Source organism: Aphis gossypii, unplaced genomic scaffold (genome assembly GCF_020184175.1).
Source record: "Aphis gossypii isolate Hap1 unplaced genomic scaffold, ASM2018417v2 Contig00664, whole genome shotgun sequence".
In the NCBI taxonomy this organism is placed as follows: Eukaryota; Metazoa; Arthropoda; class Insecta; order Hemiptera; family Aphididae; genus Aphis; species Aphis gossypii.
Window position 1 is genome coordinate 1 of NW_026083217.1, and position 11,642 is coordinate 11,642.

Sequence of the window (11,642 nt, forward strand, 5' to 3'; positions counted from 1 at the left end):
ATATACAACATACGAGCTTATACTATAAGAATAGTAAGTTAGGTTAGGTAGGTACCTACATATTGTTACTTATATTATAGAAATAAGGTAAAGGTATATATTTTTTATACTTCATGAAGTAGAGCTATAGCAATGGATTTGCTACCTGTCGTTATATATAAACATTTATTTTTTAAACAGTCCAAGTCAATTAATTTTGAAAAATTATGATTATTGTTGTTAATATAAAATGATTTAATTAAGCAAGATGAAATGGGTTCTTGATACATATTACAATAATTTAATGGAGATACGATAAGCTGTATTTGCCCATTTGAATGTTTAATAATTTTTTTGACCTCTACTATTTCATTGTTTTTTAAAATAAAATATTTGTCTCTAATACTTTTTGAACTTACAACAAAATTTTTAAGAATTACTTTTTCATATAAATTTTTATCAATAGAGTCATCAGAATTAATTTCATTTTTCAGTATTGGATAGTTTAAAGGATTACAATGTGCTTGGATATTTACTTGTTCTATTATACGGTTGTAAGTATCTTGGAGGGGGTACCTGGAATTTTTACAACTCTTTTTAATAAACTGCAAATAATTTTCATATTTAAATGCACTAAATGTATCTAAGGCACCATGGATTAAAACAAAATCAGCCACATGTATTAGATTATGAACATTATAACCCACATATTCTTCACCATATAAATAAGAATAATCATGAACAAATTTATTTAATAAAGTTTTAGCTATAGAATTATGAGTATGACATGTTTCAGGACATATAAGAAGCCTGATGGCACAATGTAACAGCATGAAATGGTTGTAAAAGGATTGTTTTAATCGACCTCTAAGAACAACTGGCCCAATATACAGAACAAAAGTCCTAAATTCTGTTGCCTTCCAGAATTCAACTTCATCTAAAGACCTGGGTAGTCGATTAAATTCTGAAGGCATTAAAGGTTTTAAACTATCTAAAGGTTAGGTAACTAAACCTCTTCAGGCTTTAACAATCTAACAGGTTTTTTCCCTTTTGTCCAAAACGTTATTAATCTTTTTGTGACCCCTAAGCATATGTTATGCATATATTCTATAACAACTGTTTTAGTAATATCAATTGGTAAATCTTCTAATGGACTAGAGTCTTTGTGATAAAATTCATCTTGTTTAGTACGAAACGATTGATCTGTTCTCAAACTGGCATTCATATCTAAGTATGCCATTCGATTATTAATAAAACTACCTTCCACTATACAAGAATTGCAACCATGATATGCATTATGGCCTTTCACATTAAGCACAAATGCTTTGGCTGGTGCATCACATACTATCTGAGTAATTTTAAATTTAAAAACTTTATTATTAACAGATATTCCGTTTAAAAGAATTTCTTTAATTTCAGTTATAAAATAGTTCATAAGATCAAAGCTTGAATAAGGTTTCTTAAATTTTCCATGATATAGCCCAACTGGAAGAACATATTTTGATAAATGAAATATGTTCACAATGGATATGAGAATAGGCCAAAAGCTTGACTTAGAGCTGGCTGATAGTGGGACACCGTCAACATTAATTCCTAGCTCTAGTACAATATTACTATCTAAACAGTCAATATGCTTTGATAAAATTTTACATAACATAAATTCAATACCAATATGAATGTAATCTCCGGGGGGTACACTGATAATAGTATGGAAATTAGCTTTTGGTGTTTTCAATAATGTCCTGGCATCTTTTGGAAGATTCAGATTTTCAGACCTCAAAATTGTTAGAAGAGAATTCAAACAGTTGTGTGAAACATGGAATTTAGCTACCCATTTTTGTAGTTTAAGAATATTAGTCAGTATCATTAGTATCAATATTATCATTGTAATTCATGTTTATATTGCATTGATTATTGTCAGTTATAAATGTTTCAGATCCAGTTACAGAATACAGATTAATCTGTGGTTCTGTACAGTTATATAAATTTGTTGGTAGAATAACTGATGATATTGTTGACACTGGTACATCTACAACCTCGGAAACATCTTCTGGATTTTGATAACAGAATAAATTATGATTTTCTTTCTGATTGGTATTTTGCAAAAGCATAGTTACGTGGTTAGAGACATTGTTCTGTGTACGACGCAAAAAATGTCTTCTTGATAATGATTCATTATTTTTTCTCTTACGGATCTAAAGAAGTTAAATAAAAACATAATAAAAAAAGTTGTTTTTTACTATTATTTGAGAAAACGAACCAACAGCTTTAACAGTTTAGATAAAATTAAAATATACTAAAATAATTATGGTTATTAAGTTTTGATAAGTTTTGATAGTTGAATAATACTAGTAGGGTTTAAACTTAAAAGCAAAATAATGAAAATGTTTTATTTTATCACATTTTTGAAAATATTTGATTTTATTTCTTTCACCTTTAAGGTTTTAAAATGTATATTATAATTATCAATAGTTAAATAATAATTCAATCAAATATTATACTAAATAAAAACATTAAAAATTTTTTAAAAATTAGACAAATATAAATAAGCAGGTTAAAAACCTTTGTACTGATGTAACAAATAAAATAGTTAAATCTAAGGTATATCATAATAATGTAATAATAATTCTATACATAAAAATAAAAGAAAATATATAGTTTTTAATTAGACTTTAATTTTTTCTTCTTCTCTTTTTAATCTCTGTAAAGCATGGCGAAACCAGTCTTTGACATGGTTTTCAAAATCAGATTCTTTTGTCTGAAATGTGTTGATTGCTGTATCTAAAAGTCACATGAAACATAAAATAATTAAAATGATGCATCTTTTAAAAATAAAAATATTAATTTTATTAAATTACCTTTTATAATATTCACAATTTTTAAATTTTGTAATGCTTGATTTTGTCGAAAACCCGTCCATGAAAATTTTGTAGCGAGTTCGTTTGTAAATAGCTTGGTGAATACCCTTTTTACAAAATTTTTGACACACGTTCCACCTACTTGATTTATATAATAACTCTGAAATAAACAGAATATCGACAATGTATAATACTAGTATACCTTTAAGATAATAAATATGGAAAACATAAAATGTATTAAATTGATAAAAATGTTACCAATTGACGCTCAAATTTTTCCTCCGCCTTTAATCTTTCTTCCGCATTATTAATAGATTCAATTGTTTTGAATGGAAATAAAGAAAGAAACGCCTCATCATATAAATTGTTTGGGGGCTTACCACTATGCATTTTCATTTCTAATAACTCCAATTTTGCATCAATTCGTTTGAGTATTTCTAAAGTTAGCATTTGTAGTTCAAGCAATTTCTTATTTGTGTTATTTTCATTAGTGTTGTCTGAACTAATATCAATATTGTTCACTTCTAGAAAAACAAAAAAAAAAAAAAAATACAATTTTATTTATTCAATCTTTAAAATTATAACTACAATCAACTATAAATATTTACCAGGTGGCAAAAGTGTAGTATAAGTTGTTGTAGAATTAGTAAATGAAGTATTATCATACTGGCTAATCTGATTTAAATTACCTAAAAAAAATATTCATTCATTTATCACTTATATACTAACGGTAATTTTGTAAACGTTTATAACTTATTGTTTATCATGATAATGATGTTAAAAACATATTAATAATTTGTGACATTAAAAGTATTTAACAAAATCATCATTTATTTATTATAACCATGGCCATAAAGTGTATTATAATATAATGGCATGTAAAAACTTTTATGATAACATACCAAGTGACATAAGATTAGAAGTAGAATTTCCAGGACTAGGTTCTTGTACTGTATTATATTGTCTAGCTGCTGTATTTAAAGAACCTAAACAAATTAATTTATTTTATGAATCCACTATTAACAATTGTCATAAATTATTGTAATTTTTAATAAAAACTTACAAGAAATTATATTGCTGTTTGTTTTAGATATCTTAAATGGAGTTAATGGTAGACAATCATCAGATTCTATAAAATATAAAAAAAATATATCTATGTAGTTTAACACATTATAAAATATTATCAATATAGGTATATTAATTAAACAAAAATAATTAATTAATTTAAATGTAAAAATTGTATTTAACTATAGATTACTAATGAAATATAAAATTTTTGCTCTTTAATAAATAGAAAAACATACCATCACTATCAATGTTCTTGTCAATCACTATTTTTCGTTTTTTTTTTGTTATTGATGTTCTGTGGGGAGTTTTTTCTGATTCTGATGCTGAAGCAAACAGTTCTCTTTCTTTTGAAATAGCATCAGTATAATCATCTAAAATACATAAAAAATATATGATTCAAAATTGAATTCTTAAAAAACTAGAAATTAGGTAAAATAATAAGAAAAACACAATATCAAATTTATTATAACAAAATAGGTAGGTATACTAAATGTACTTACCGAAATATTCTGATACAATTGAAATTGAGTATGTTGGCCAATCATTTTCTGGTTCACATAATTTAAATATCAATGAAGTAACATTTCCTTTGTTAGGCCATTTACAAAAACACACGTTCCCACAAAAAATAATCCATTTTACCGGGACAACAGAATATTTATTTTCATTGGCAAAGTAACCAACAACCCACTGTAAAATAACATTTTTTTTGTAGGGAATTATTGTAGAGGCATATTAATTGGGATTCAACAAAATAAATGATTATTCAGCGATATAATGAGTTGATGAATAGCGGTGTGACATCATAGAGCCGACGACTGAGCAGCCGCCTATGTTTTACGTATAAAAGTAGTTTGATTTACACAATTATATTAATAACTTAAAATAGTAATTCAGAATTTTTTTTTTCATAGTCCTAAATATATTTATGTAAAATGTTTAGTTTGGTAAATCGTTATTGTGTGAAGCGAGGAACTTTTACATATACAAAATAGGCATATTACAATTTACAATTCTATATTTCTTAATATCTCTTAAAGTAATATTTTTTTTTCATCGGAATTTCACCAAATATTTTCATATACTATATAGTCACAGCTACAATAGTTTAACATTTAGAATAAATTTAAAGAATTTTTTTTTAGTATCAAGTTCAATTAAGTATATAATAGGTTACCAATGAAAAAGTAAAATTGCCTACAAGTTGCAAGTTTTAACATATATAAATAGGTACTTATAGTTATAGTATTATAAAACAAAATTACCTGTTTAGAATAGGAGTTGTCCATCTTATTTGTCACTTGCACAACAAAATGAAAACTTGGTAGTTGGTAGTGAATATAACAGAAGACGCAGATATAAAACTGTATTACACTTATAACCAAGCTTGTGGAAAATATTTATAAAATTAAACGAACAGATGATCATACACAATATTATTTTAAACGATTTAGACGGACCGAGCTAATAACACTGGCGTAGTATCGGGTTTACTGTTAGTCTGCGTTTAAATTAAGTTTTGTGATTTCTCGATGGTTATCCCAACGAGCTTTCTGACGACTAATCAATTGTGGCTTTTATTTTTTTTATTTTTAGATTATGATGCGATTATCTCATTGTTTCTTCCCAGTTCACCAACAACCGGATTTTCTAGCGAAAACCCAAGTTTATTTTATAAAGCTTGTATGTCCATATAATATATGAAAAAAAATATTTATATACCTACAGAGTATCGGCGAACTGGGAAAACACCTATATCACATCGATGAAATATTAAGTTATCTGTGAGATATTGCATTCGAATAAATGCATTATTGCTATAAATGAGTAATCGATACGACTTCGCATACAATAATACTCATAGTAGTCGAATATTTATTTCTATATGTTATTACAATTATAAAATAATTTATATCGCATAGAAATCACTTTGTGACATCTCGGAGAATATAATAATTAACATATTTTTTTTTAACATCTATTGGAAATCACATAGTAGTAATTATGTGATGTCACATTTGAGACATAAAAATACAATCTCTGAGATGTTAAAATCACCTTTATGCACATAGGGACATCACTTTTATAGAATTTATCGTGTTTAAATGTACAGCTTTTTCTGATCGATGGATTGCATACTTTGGTTCATAGCTTCGTTTTTCAAACCCTAATAAAGGCGCTATTGCATTAATTATCTTAAACATAATTTTACCATTTCGTTTTATGTACGATCTAAAATCATTAGGATTAACTGAAATATAAACTATTAAATTTGTATCATATTCTTCATTATAGGATTTTACTTGTTTCATAACTTCACGATTAATATTTTTAATTTCATAACACCCCGTTTTTAGTGTAATAAAATATATATTTTCACCATTATCATTATTATTTATTACTCGTATCGCAAATTTGTTATTAGATGAATTTATATTTGGAAATAAATTGAACTTTTGTAAACATAACAAAGCTATCTCAGAGTCATCATAAACGTTTAGGGGTGGGAAATAATTTGAAGATAACATGGTCTCATTCCCAGTTAACTTATTGTGATTGATTCATACATTGTAAGAAATCAAGACATAAATGACCACAATTAAATGAATTAAAATCTTGATAATTTGAAGAGTTATACAGGGTGATTTTTTTTATCAAACAACACTCATTATTTCCAAAAGTATTCATTTTTTTGAAAATATTTTTTTACATAGTTTCTAATCGTTAAAAAAAAACAACGCTTTTATAAAAAAATTATATTTTTAAATATTTTTTATCCTTATAATTTTTTAAGTTTTTTACTATTTTGATTGACAACATAGATTTTTAATTTCATATTCCAAAGTAGAATAATTCGATACATAAAAATCAAATTAAGGGTGAGTAGTTTAAGTATAACTCATAAACTACTCACCCAAAATTCGATTTTTATGTATCGAATTACTCAGAAAATTATTCTGCTTTGGAATATGAAATTAAAAATCTATGTTGTCATTCAAAACAGTAAAAAACTTAAAAAATTATAAGGATAAAAAATATTAAAAATATATTTTTTTATAAAAACGTTGTTTTTTTAACAATTAAAAACTATGTAAAAAGATATTTTCAAAAACATGAATACTTTTGGAAATAATGAGTGTTGTTTGATAAAAAAATCACCCTGTATAATGTTTTATTTGCTTGTATATTTGATTTTATTTAATTTGTATTTATTCTAGCTTCATATGTTGTACATTTAATTGATCTATGTTTTGTATGATTAAAATTATAAATAATTTTTGATATCCTGTTATACCAATTCCATGTACCTATTGCAGTAAAATGTTTGTATATATTATGTTTTAGAGTTTGTGTAACACGTTCTCCAATTGAACACTTGATAACGATAAACGTATTATAATGTCTAATTTTATTTTTTTTCATTAACTGTTGAAATTGATTATTATAAAATTCTGTACCATTATCTGTTTCTTATAATTTTGGATTAGCTTGTTTTAATATATTAAACATACCTTTTGTACATTATTTTCCTGTTTTATTTTTCAATGATTCTACCCATACATATTTCGTGTATGTATCTATAACAACTAAAATATACTTAAAACAAAGATTTAGTTTAGAATGAGATTGCATATCCATTAAATCAGCTAGCCAAAGGTTGAAAGGTCATCTTTAAATCGTGTTATTATACTACATCTTGGGAATACTTTTCTTGCAGGTCGATGTAGCTCCTTAGCTAAACCCTCTAATGCAGACATTAAACTATAATATTCCTTTCACGTAATTCTTTGTAACAATAAATGATTAACACCGTTTTTCTTGAATTATTGTTCATAAAATTGTTATTCTCTTTATTACAATTAAATTTATTAAGTAATACATTATTTTCTTTTTATTAACGTATGCCATAAAAATATGATTTGACATATAAAAAAACATATAACAAGGATGAAGTTTTTAATGTTTTAATATTCTTTACTGAGTTGACTCACAATGCCGTAGTAAGTGTGTTGGATTGGCGAACTCTGCGGTGGTTTCCTACAATTTTCCTTAATATGTTCGGCGGTCTGACGGCGGCCGTGGCAGTCTTGTGTCGTATCACACGGACGGCGGTGGATAGCGGTTGTGGCAGTCTCGCGGCGTATCGTACTACGGGCGGCGGACGGCGGACGGCGGCTGTACCGGCGAATACTGTGGGCTCACTCGTCTGCTTTAGTCTGAACCAAAATAGTTTTGGTTCCTAAAACAGAGGAGTGAGTAAAAGAACGAAACGGCGGTCGAGAGGCGAATCGTGAGCGTCGAAATTCACTTTACCGGGACCAGTCACCTGTTTGAACCATTCGTAGATGGTTCCAGGTAGACCGTTTGTCGCCGGTAGAGTGAATCGGAACGGAAACTGTGTCGTCTTTCGGTGTTATTCGGGTATATTTGCAGACGAGTCTGACACCCTCTGGGTTATAGAATGCGCCGATGATGCTTGTGGTTTTCTGTGGTATCTGATGGTACAGTTCTCGCAGAGCACGCTGTAGTTATGATAGTACATAGCTAAGGTGATGCTGAGTGTACCTGTACCATCAGATTATTGCTAAATGTTAACTTTAATCTGTTGATCTTGCGAGTCCGATGCGAGCCAAAGTATGGCACGGCGTTCACGCTATCTAGTGTGAGCGCCTGGCACATACTTTGGTCATCGCATCGGAAATTGGTATCCGTGTGGTCCACTAGCGGCGCGTCGGTGCGTGGTGACATCGCCCGTACATCAGATTACTGTTCATTTTGTACACCGTACGCGCTGGTCACCGAATTATGCGCGCTATTGTGCGGATAGTAAAAATGGTCTCGTTACATCTTCTATAATAGATATGATTTCAATATTTACACCAGTATTACCAGCATTTTGGGACGATGTTAAAAGATTTAATCTAACAAATAATTCATTTGGATCATCATAATACACTAATTGTTATGAGGTATTACATCTTTATATAAACCAGATCCTTTATTAACTGACGGTGATAAACTAAATTTAAATAGCTGATCAGTTGGGGGTTCTTCAAATTTAGAACTAATCACTGAAGAAGAAAAATCAAATGGTTCATTTGATATGGTTGTATTATTAATAATGTTTCTTCGTTTTGCGCCTGAGCTAGATAAAAAGTTATCAAATTCTTTTAATTTTAATTGAGAAGGAGTTTTAAATTTTGTGTTATTTATTTTCAATACTTCCTCAATTAATTGTTTTTCATCAATTTTCATTCGATCATATAGAGGTTTTACAACGTTCGTGGGGTTTTAGGTTTCCCGACTGCCTATAAATAAACTTTACTTGTTTTTAGAATATTATAATATGATTCCATATCTAAAGATCATAAATATCATATAATAAAGACCAAAGTCCTTTAGTCCAAGGGTTGTAATTATCAAGCAAGCGTAAGTTACCATGATCAAAAGTGACAGGAATATCTGATATTTTAAGTTGATTATTAACCGAATCATAATGCATGCCATACAATTTATCATACCGTTGTAATTTAGGATTAGAAATTAAAAAAATTTCGAACGATGAATTTGATTCGTTTTTGCTATCTCCATCACTAGTGATCAAGGTATCTTTTTTTTTAGTAGTGTCAGAAATAAATGAAGTGTTTTTTTCTGGAATTGAAGTCAATGGTTTGAGTAAAGGTATAAATGTTTCGCGAAAATTGTTATCAGAATCTATAACACCACGCTTTATGTTCATTATTTTACGTTTGATATTTTTTTTTTGATAATATCAAATTTTTTAACAAAATGTTATCTTTATTTATTGAGAATAATGAACTTAATATACCTGTTTCATTCAACTAAAGATAATACTATGTAGATTTTGTCTATATTACAACTATATTTATATACTTATTTTTATTTTTTAATGAAAGTATAAAAGCCACATATGTATCTAACTTCATTCATTTCACGTATTTTATCAATAACCATAAATCCGTAATCACTATGATTATTCATTATTGAAATGAGAAATTTTCCGAAATTCTGAGAAATCCATATCCGCTGATGAATGATCATTGAATACATGTTTTAAATTTGTATCATCCTGTTTTAGAATTATTAAGAAATTTGAATTATCTCTTACCAGTTGTTTCGGAATTTTAGAATATGTTTGTGCTAAATGGAATACAGAGCTAGCACCTGAATGTCTACACATTCCGAAATATTCTCTTATTATCGACTGCGGGACCACATAAAACATCATCGAAAATTATTATAGAATACTTTTTAATTAAATTTGGTTTTACAACTTTATCAGCGTCTGAAAATATAAAAATGTTAGCACCTTTTATATCATCTTGTTAGCACCAGTAGTTTTATTATTATTATTTTATCACTATGTTATTGTAAGGGTCGAGGCACTGTGTGCCCTGGATTGGTCACACTGCGCCTCGTGCCCACAGTACGGCACGGACCGCGCGGGCGGCCCGTCATACACAGTCTCGTTTTTGCAAAGGTCCGGCGACACCGTCTTCGCCGCCGCGTACCTCCGTGCAACCGTTTGTGAAGTACTTAATAAATTGAATCAGTTCGAATATATTATTATACTTTGTTACTAAATCCTGACTAATCTCCTTTCTGAAATTAACGTCGCTATCATTTCAGAAGTGGGATACGCCGCACGCCCACAACACGCGTTTTCCGAGTGCGCCAACGACTACGAAATCCCGCAATCGTGATCCGTTTTGTCACGAGGTTTCGGTTTGCCGTGTCGTATTAACTGTGTGCGACTCCGGGAAAACCCGATTACGTAACGTACGGACGTTATCTCGTTCCGCCGCCGCCGTTTTCGTTCGTGTAGTGCGAGTGCGTCCGTCCGTCGTTCGTGCGAGTGCGTACGCCGCTCCGGTTGTTTATCTGCTGTAGCCGAGATAGTGCGATTGCAAACCGTTTTGTTTATCACATGTTCCGTGTTGATAACGTTTGTTATTATTGTTGGGGTGATATTCGAATATGGTTAACACAGAATCAGAACCACAACAAACGCCGCCAATCGTTATCAAAGCCCCGACCTACAATGAACTTGTCGAATTAGCAGCCAATTTACAAGCTCGTTTGGCTATTTTGGAAGGGCAACAGAATGTTACACCGACTAACCCGCTGGTCACCAATTCCACAACAACGCCAAACGTTCCGAGTTGTGCCGACTTCCGCTTGCTGCCCGATCTTAATCGCTCGGTGCCGATCTTCACCGGGCATGAGACAAGCATTGCTGCCGAGGATTGGCTGGGTTCGGTGGACGCCCTTGCGACTATTAACAATTGGCCAGTACAATACCGCCTCCAGTTTGTCAAATCGAATTTGACGACTGCCGCCCGAGGCTGGTTTATGACAGAAGGATTTCGCGACTGGGCCGAGTTTATGAAAAAGTTCCGCGCTACGTTCGTTCGGACTCTGCGAATGTCCGACCGTTGGAATATAATGAATGAACGTCGCCAAGCTGAGGATGAACACATCGCCGACTACTTCTACGACAAACTACAGCTCTGCCAGGCCTTAAGTCTGAGTTTCATCGAGGTCCGTGAACAGATTATTGCGGGCATCCGCTCACAGGAACTCGCCACTTACGCTATGAGTAGGACGCACACGGCCAGTTCTGAGCTGCTAGCCGATTTACGTGAATGTGAGCGCTTGAATGAAATGCGCTGGAGGCAATTCCCGACGCCACCGAAAGCCGCACCCGTTGCAAAA

At 30.5% G+C, this 11,642-nt stretch overlaps 1 pseudogene; it reads right to left on the reverse strand.

Moving 5' to 3' along the window:
• Positions 1 to 515: 515 nt before the first annotated feature.
• On the reverse strand, positions 516 to 1,272 carry LOC114127299 (uncharacterized; annotated as a pseudogene).
• Between the last annotated feature and the right edge of the window lie 10,370 nt (positions 1,273 to 11,642).